This window comes from Rhagoletis pomonella, unplaced genomic scaffold (genome assembly GCF_013731165.1).
Source record: "Rhagoletis pomonella isolate Grant_MI unplaced genomic scaffold, Rhpom_1.0 Rhpom_scaffold_00001, whole genome shotgun sequence".
Lineage (NCBI taxonomy): Eukaryota > Metazoa > Arthropoda > Insecta > Diptera > Tephritidae > Rhagoletis > Rhagoletis pomonella.
In genome coordinates, this window is record NW_023458555.1 from 50,323,633 (window position 1) to 50,333,153 (window position 9,521).

Consider the following 9,521-nt stretch of genomic DNA (forward strand, 5'->3'; position numbering starts at 1 on the left):
AAACGCCTTTGACAAGTCCAGCGCTACTAGGACAGTTCTCTCACAGGGGCGGTTTCGACTTAGGCCACGAGTTATCTGGGTGTTTATGGCGTTAAGTGCTGTTGTTGTGCTGTGCACTTTACGGAAGCCATGCTGATGTTTCGCTGGGGTTAGGTGGCAGGTGAAGTATGGGAGCAGCAGGGCCTCAAGTGTCTTCGCGACCGGGGAAAGGAGCGTTATCGGGCGATAAGAGTCTCCTCTGTTGGCGGGCTTCCCCGGTTTCAGCAGTGGGACTACTCTCCCTGATTTCCACACATCAGGAATGATGAGGGTGGTCATAGACAAATTGAGGACCTCCGTGAGGTATGCTACCCCCACAGGCCCCAAATGTTTCAACATCAGCATACAGATTCCGTCGGGTCCAATGGCTTTGGACGCTTTCGCCTTCCCGATGGCCCCCTTCACTTCACCGCTGGTGAAAACAAGTGGTGCATTGTTTTTGGGCAGTTTGTGCAGCCTCCTGGTCACTCGACGTTTGGCCTTGTCTACCGAAGGATGCAGTGTGAATTGCCGACTGAAATAGTTCGCGCATTTCTTCGGGTCCGATGAGGCGTGACCTTCGAATGAAATTTCCACTCTGTCATCACGCTTCGTCGGGTTGGACAAGGACCTCACGGTTGACCAGAGCTTACTCACACCAGAGGTGAAGTTACAGGCCTTCAAGTGCTCTTCCCACTTTGTCCGCTTGTGTTGATTTACCAGTTGCCGAATCTCCAAATTAAGTTCCCTCAAGCGAGGGTCCCCGGGGTCGACCTGGCGTAGGTGGTCACGCTCATTTGCTAGTACAGCTGCTTCAGCCGGGAAATTTGGGCGAACTTCCGCGATACGTCCGGACGGTATGAAGCGAGCTGCTGCGGCTGTGACTACCCTGCGGAACTGGCGTTCGCCAGCATGTACGTCTGTGGGTGTGGGGAGGGCGGCGAAGCTGCTCTCGGTAACTTCCGCGAAGCCGTTCCAATCAGCTTTGTTGAAGTTGGTGTAGGTTCGGTGATCCGCGGGAGCAAAGTCGGTGGGCTTATTGATCGAGATGATTATGGGCAGATGGTCTGATGCTAACGTTAGCATAGGTCGCCATGATATGCTATTTATCAGACCAGCGCTAGCAATTGTTAGGTCTGGCGAGCTGCTGCAGCTGCCCACAATCCTGGTGGGGGCGTCGTCGTTCATGGTGCAGAATCGTCTATCTGCTCAGCCAAACTGTTTCCCCTCCGATCATTGGCCAGGCTTGAGTGCCAAAGATCGTGGTGCGCATTGAAGTCACCTACTACCAATCGATTTTCGCCTCTGAGTAGCGCACCTATGTCAGGGAGATATCCAGCCGGGCAGCAGGTGACAGGGCGTATGTACACGTTAAATATTTCGAGCTCGACATCGCCTGACCGGGCAGCTATGCCCTGACATTTGTCGCGTACACGTGTCGCCCATTTTCAGACCACCATTGTGGTTGCCCTGGCTAGCTCAGCGATTGGGTGGTCGGGATCCTTAACCCTTGCCACAATGGTGCCGGGCGGACGTGGCGGCTCGTTCACTGGCATATCACACCCACAGGAAGCCCACCCATCCATGGACCGCCTGATGTGTCTCCTTGCGGTCTCCCTTTTGCCGTGCTCCAATTCCCCCCCCTTAGCTTACCCCCCTTGTCATCTTCGCCTCCCCTGCTTAAGGGATTAAGTCCACATTTTAAATTCTTTCATATACACGTTAAAATTTATTATAAAACATAGGAATTTACACACAACAAAATGAATGAATTTTATGATCGGTTTCCGGCCGCCACAACAAAAAGGAACCAATCAAATCGATCACCGTTTATACACGTATGTCAAACAAACAATATAAAAACCTGCCACCCTACCTACAAGAGCTCTTTTCGGATGGTGTGAAGGGTTTCCGGGAGCCGGATATTCCCCGCTCAGAAACTACTACAATTTACCCTTTTGTTTGGGTTCTTCTTGCCTGGCGGGCACAAAGACAATAAAAAAAAACGAAAGTATAAATACGTACAAACTTATTAACAAATTATCTACGCAACACAAATGCCTGAACGTATATATTACAAATAATGAAATGTTCAAAAAAATTAATATTTCTCGGACTATACTTGGGACGCGCAGTGTATCATCTAATCCCAATGATTGGGTTATAACATGCCGGTGGTGGTCTCGACTGACCCCTTACACAAACCGGAAGGCTGAATCTTTGCTCCTCGTTGCGAGCTTTAAAAAAAATCCTTTTGGGTAGATATTTCCCTCGCGCAAAAGCTTTTGCATAGAATTTTATGATACTTAAGCCTAGCACTCACCAGCGAACTGTGCCGTACCCTTTTCGCCTTCACTCTGGCGTGGTTCACCTTATCTCCTGGCACACTAGGGACACACAAAAATGTTCACTAACACCTGACAAAATAAATATTTTCGTCACTTACGTGTCGCTGGGGGGGGGCGGGTTCTTCCACGGGTTTTGTGCTTTGGGCCTTATATGGTCGTCACCGCTGATGGCCAATCCTCCTGCCTTGGCAAGTATAATAAAGGCTTCTCCCTCTTCTTGCCTCTGATGACCACGTTCTCCCGGGCGCTTAGAGGTGATCGTGGGCTCTTCGCCTACACTCCTCACAATTTATTTATTTTTTTGTTTTTACAACTCGCGACTTAAAAAAAAAATGCATTTAGCATTTATTTTTATTTCACTAAAGAAAATTTTTGGACTTTACTGGACTTTTTTTAAAAAAAAGACAAGGCTCAACTAGCGCGCACTGTCTGTACGTTGCAATGACACCGGCAATTCTTTTCTTACGGAACTCAGCCGACCCCTTTTATACGCTATTTGTCAGGCCTCCATGTCTTCTAATCACCGTTCTTTCCGCTTTCTTCATTGTTCACGACCCGGCCAATCGTGGTATCGCGCACCCTATTGCTATCCCTCTCCACGGGATTTTCCCCAAACTCTCCAAACTACAACTTTTCGTCTGGCAACATCTGCCCATCAAAAGCTTCATAATTTCCCTTTTGACCTTCTGCTTTGTTTGACGTTTCTTCATGAGAACAAAAAAAAATAAATGGAGCGCTGGGTAAGTAAATGAAACATGGAATTTTAATTTTAATGATTTATTATCGGCATTAACTCTTTTCAGGTGGTCCAGGGATAGCTACTGTGGTATTTAGGCAAACGCCCAACGTGGGGAACACCCATACCCTGACACATTCTAGGGTAGTGTCCCTTGGGTCGATGTCTTCTTCGATTAGCCGATACTGCACTGTGTGGTGTAGAATGAACGCTAGTCCTCCACCATTATCTCGCTCGCGATCTTTACGGAGCATATTGTAGGCGGCGCAACCCAACAGAGTTGAGTTGCTGTGCAACTTCGTTTCTTGGACCGCAGCTATCAATATGCCGTGCCGACCCATGAAGACTGCTATCTCCTCAATCTTGCTCTGGAGTCCGTTGCAGTTGAGTTGGAGTACGTTCATATGCCTTGGGAGGCTGGTCGCGATACGGGGGGTGAGGGAAGTGTGGGGCCTACCTTGGGCCTGTTGCGCCTGACGCAGTTGCTGTTGCAGCCTGATGGTAGGTGGCTGCGATATGGGCGTTGTCTGCGCCGGCGGTGCACTACAGCAAGGGGCGCTGTAGTTTGTTGTCCACTCGCGAGTGGTGCGTAGACCAGAACATAGCCGGAAGTGGCACCAGCCAAGCCATATGTTGCATTTGACTGATGTCACATTCCGGTATATTCTGTTCTGGCACACGGAGCAGATGGTGTGGGCAACCAGTAGCTGCTGGTTGACTCGCGCTCGCGAGTAGGACCGGTCGGTAGGTTGTGTGGTTGGGGGGTGTTGGGAGGTTTGCTGTTGCTCAGGGGAGCTTCTAGGGGCTGTGCAGGCTCTTCGGGTGCTGGGTCGCACCCGTGCATTACGCGAGTGGGTAGCCGTGGAGGCTGATTGTGCCATTTGGCTTGAGCAACAGGGAGCCACAAAGTTTGTGGTCCACTCCCGGTGAGACCTAAGGCCAGAGCAGGTTCTTAGGTGACTCCACCCGTTGCAGGAGTTGCACCTAACCGAAGTGGAGTTCGGGTGGAGTCGATTCTGGCATACACAGCAGAAGTAAATTTCAGGTCCGGGGTTGGGCTCTACGCCCGCCCGGAGAAGAAGGATGCGGAGCAATCCGGCTGCAAGGTATTGCTCCATGGACGGATAATGATTGGTGGGTATCGCCGATCTAGACGGGGTTAGATCGCCGAAACAACAGCCCTTGGTCGGGTGAAACCCGAGTCATTCCGGTACGTAGAACCGGCTGTCGTGGGAATGAGCTGAAGGTGTAGAGGTGTTCGCTGTTAGTTGTTAGCATGTTCGGGTTCGAATGCCGTCATAGGCAACATGTAATTTTTAATTTTTGTTTTTGGTTTTTATTGATTTCGAAAAAACATCTGAGAAGTGAAGAACAAAAGCGTGTACAAAAAAAATATAACAACAATGCTATTGTTAATATGTTGGAGTAGGTTTGTGCTACTCTGATGTAATGCAGGGATGGAGTATATGGTCCTGCCCTAGGACATCGCAATGTTAATTGGGCCATATTCTTTATATGAATTGTGGTTAATTTTGGTGTACTCCTTGGTCCTTAGGGAGTTCTCTTTACACGCATGCATGGAGTAGTCGCGATTTTTGCAGGGACATTGCACCCAAGAATGATAGAATACAAGATTGCGCCGTCCTGGGCGTTGACATTTGTGTACCACAAGTAAACAAAGAATAGAGCGAAAAGAAGAACGAGTTAAAACTTCCAAAACAGTTCACTTTACAGCGAAAAACGTGTTTTAATTTAGCTGAACGCGAAAATATTGCATTTTTCACCTAATCTATTAGAGAATAGGTAACATTTTAGTGCACTCCATTGCTTTGCAATTGAGGCTGCTTCAGCAAACGTTTTAGTGCACTCCATTGCTTTGCAATTACGACTGCGGCAGCATCTCCGCGGGATTGATTAGTTAACTTGCTAATGGAGGCTGCTTGGAGCAGAAGCACACTCATTGTGAGGAAATGCTGTTAATCTATATATATAAAATTCAAATTATGTATGTACCTATAGACACACTTGGCTCCTAAACGAATAAGCCGATCGTAACCAAATTTTACACACGCACTGGATATCTTCCAGGGATGGTCACAGGGTAAAAAATATTTTGATATATAAAGGGGGCGTGGCCCCAAAACGTGGACCCGGGTAACCTTAGGATGTATTTGTTTAATATGGGTATCAAATTAAAGCTGTTCATGAGTGCTTTAAGATAGAGCAATTTTCATATAGCTGGGTGACTAGGGTCTCGAGATATAGACCAAAATGTGGACCTGGGTAACCTTGGGTGTATTTGTTCAATATGGGTATCAAATGAAAGCCGTTCATGAATGCTTTAAGATTGAGCACTTTTCATATAGCTGGGTGACTAGGGTCTCGAGATATAGACCAAAACGTGGACCTGGGTAACCTTGGGTATATTTGTTCAGTATGGGTATCAAATGAAAGCTGTTCATGAATGCTTTAAGATTGAGCACTTTTCATATAGCTGGGTGACTAGGGTCTCGAGATACAGACCAAAACGTGGACCCGGGTAACCTTAGGATGTATTTGTTTAATATGGGTATCAAATTAAAGCTGTTCATGAACGCTTTAAGATAGAGCACTTTTCATATAGCTGCGTGACTAGGGTCTCGAGATATAGACCAAAACGTTGACCTGGGTAACCTTGGGTGTATTTGTTCAATATGGGTATCAAATGAAAGCTGTTCATGAATGCTTTAAGATTGAGCACTTTTCATATAGCTGGGTGACTAGGGTCTCGAGATACAGACCAAAACGTGGACCCGGGTAACCTTAGGATGTATTTGTTTAATATGGGTATCAAATTAAAGCTGTTCATGAGTGCTTTAAGATTGAGCACTTTTCATATAGCTGGGTGACTAGGGTCTCGAGATACAGACCAAAACGTGGACCCGGGTAACCTTAGGATGTATTTGTTTAATATGGGTATCAAATTAAAGCTGTTCATGAATGCTTTAAGATAGAGCACTTTTCAAATAGCTGGGTGACTAGGGTCTCGAGATATAGACCAAAACGTGGACCTGGGTAACCTTGGGTGTATTTGTTTAATATGGGTATCAAATGAAAGCTGTTCATGAATGCTTTAAGATTGAGCACTTTTCATATAGCTGGGTGACTTGGGTCACGAGATACAGACCAAAACGTGGACCCGGGTAAACTTAGGCTGTATTTGTTTAATATCGGCATAAAATGAAAGCTGTTATGTCAAAAGTATGCGGAAGCAAATAAAAAAAAAAATAAAAAATTCATGAATACCGTTTTAGTGAAAAATAAAATTGAGTAATGCGGACAGTTCTTTAATCTTCTTTAATATAAAAATTAATATAAAAATAAGTAGGGTTTTCCTTCCTGACGCTATAACTCCAGAACGCACGAACCGATTTTCACGGTTTTGCATTCGTTGGAGGTTTATAGCTAGGAAAATTCAGGAAAAATTTCAATAGAAAAGTATATGGTGTGTGAGTATCCCCCACGAAAATAAGTATGTTTCATTTAAAGTAGATGGTGCCATTGTTTAACAGCTATTCATTGTACTTTGCTCAGTTAATTTCATGTGACACTAGCGAATACCCGGCGTGCTTCGCTGCGCCTTAAAAGTAATTTTGTTTTGTTACTCCCTCTCACAACATTTGAAAATATTATTTAATATTGCTGTACATATTTGTATAGTAGGGAGATTTTTTCAAATTATATAAATATACGTTATTTGAATATTGAATCAATACACGTTTGAGGAAAGGGTGCCATAGTAGACTCCAGTTATAAGATTATAAATTAAATTTCCAAGAGAAAGTCGGTTCTTTACATATTTTCTAATTACCTTCGAAAATATATTAACTCAAAAAAAAAATAAACAATGCTTCATAGATCGATTTTTTTAAATCTAACTTCATAAAGTTCTTTAAAAATATTTTGTAAATGAGGCCATAAGAGCTTAGGGGGAGAGTTACAACACAAAAATACATTTAAGGCGCAGCGAAGCACGCCGGGTAATTGCTAGTGTAATAATAAAGAAACATTTCGGGAACGGCTTTGCCGTGCCCTATGTACACAAAATGCAGCGATTCGTCCCAGCGCTACACTTGCATCTACGCATCTTGCATCTTGACGGTTGTCGCAATTTAACACACAGCACTTCATTTTATTAGTTTTTACGCAGTCTTCAACTCAAAAATCACTCACAATTTGCAAATTAACACAATTTAAACTGATTTTTCACATATAATTAAATTTCTCTCTCGCTGATTTGTAAACAAAGGTTTGTTTACAAGTTACCACAACTGTCAAAATCGGCAAAACCAAAGTAGCGGTACCACTGACGGCGCCACATCTGTTCGCTGCACCGTGCATTGCACCCATATTTACAATCATGATACAATAACACATGGTTGCAAACTGACACATAAGATGTGTTGCCATACCGTACAAAACAATACAATAGAAAGAACTCTACGTAGTGAGGGTTACAATCCCTAAGTGCGGCCACAGGCCGCCTACGCAGAAAGGTGTTCTCTGCAAAAGGTGTTCCGCCCCCTTTTTTCGGCAACACAGAAAGGAGAATTCTACGTAGTGAGGGTTATAACCCCTAAGTGCGGCCGAAGGCCGCCTACGCAGAAAGGTGTTCTCTGCAAAAGCTGCTGAGCCCCTCTTCTTTGGCAACACAGAAAGGAGAATTCTACGTAGTGAGGGTTATAATCCCTAAGTGCGACCGAAGGCAGCCTACGCAGAAAGGTGTTCTCTGCAAAAGGTGTTCAGCCCCTCTTCTTTGGCAACAAAAAAAGGAGAATTCTACGTAGTGAGAGTTATAATCCGTAAGTGCGGCCCAAGGCGGCCTACGCAGAAAGGTGTTATCTGCAAAATGTGTTCAGCCCCCCCTTCTTCGGCAGCACAGAAAGGAGAATTCTACTAAGTAAAAATTCCGTATTAAAAATCCGCTATTATTCAAAATTTCAGTCTGGCAGCACTAAGTTTTATGTTATTTTGCTATCTTATTCATCGTTTATATGAAAACTTTAACAATAAATTATATAAGAACTATAGGGTTGCCAGAAAAAGGGGGGAGGGGTATTTTTGAAATTAGGGGGTCCTATTCAACCCCCTATTCAAAAAGAATTATCGAAATCGGTTGACGTGGTATGGACGTGGTCCAAAGTTATGCGGTAACATACATAAAGAAAAAAAAATTTTCCGACGAACTGATAACAGGTTGGCTTTCCTTTATGGCCGTTCGTTAAAGGGGCGGTGGGCGAAAGGTAAGTGGGCGTGGCACCTCTAACCCACCTTTTTGGAGAGGGAATTAACCGCCATTGACAAAAATGCAACCCCCGACCACCTAGGTCCCCTATGGTTCCCTAGGGACCCCTTAGAAAAGTTGCCAAAACCACAATTTTCATTTGCGTTTATACGCTTGAAAAATGTTAAATATTCATTTGCACAATACATTTTTATATACAAAACATTTTTATAAAACACGCAGTAACCAAAATAGACATCAGCGCTTATTGCTTGACATCTATTGCAGGCAATTCGATAGTTTGGCAGCCATATTTTCATTTGAAAGAAAGCGTGCTGGTGGTAACATCGATGAAATTTTGATATTAACAGCCCGATTCTGTGAACTTGATAAATTGAAAATCTTTATAATTTGTCAATTTATTATTATTTATCAAGAATTGGTATTCTAGCACGGAAATCAAAAGCTCTTTTCTTGATAAATTATCAAGATTGAAAATGCTATTGGCAAATTGAAATTTCATGTGAAATGTATAAATTTTGTATATTAATAAATTTGTTTCTAACAATTAAATACTCCATGTGCCGGCATTTGAACCTGCGACACACGGAATTATAGTCAACATTTCTCCCTACTCGGCTACGGCAGTCAAAAGATTTTTTGCTTTTAAATTCATATTTTTCATATGTGACAATGAAATCAGTTCCACTCATGTGGAAATCGTAGAGCTTTTTGTTTTATAAATATTGACACAGAATGCGAAGGAAGCTTTTACTTGATAAAAATCTTGATAAAATTTCTTTACAAAAAATTTATCAAGAAAACACAGAATTGGGCGGTAAATCAAAATACAAATCTGTTCCCTATTGGATTATTTATGATTACGTTTTAGGAAATTATTCAGCAAGCTTTTTAAAGATTTAAATGTTTTTAAACAGCGAAATTGAGAGAATGTTGTCTGGTGGCGCCATGCGGCAAATGCTTATTTCAAGACATCAAAGTGCCCACACACAAAAACTTGCAATCACATTGCTCGTCAAAATGACAGTTGGTAGGCCATCGGTGTTCGCCTGTGGAGTTCTGCGGTTACGAAAGGGGCATAAGTGCAAATTAAGAGTGAGGGCGGTCCGCTCCCTTCTACTGATTTAAAAGGTGT

The 9,521-nt window shown here is 43.6% G+C and overlaps 1 long non-coding RNA gene across 1 annotated transcript; it reads right to left on the reverse strand.

Annotated features, from left to right (window-relative positions):
- Window positions 1–1,717: 1,717 nt before the first annotated feature.
- On the reverse strand, window positions 1,718–2,875 carry LOC118751441. The gene is made up of 2 exons (XR_004994520.1): window positions 2,465–2,875; window positions 1,718–2,405 (listed from the first exon to the last, which is right to left on the reverse strand). It is a non-coding gene; the product is annotated as an uncharacterized LOC118751441 (long non-coding RNA).
- Between the last annotated feature and the right edge of the window lie 6,646 nt (window positions 2,876–9,521).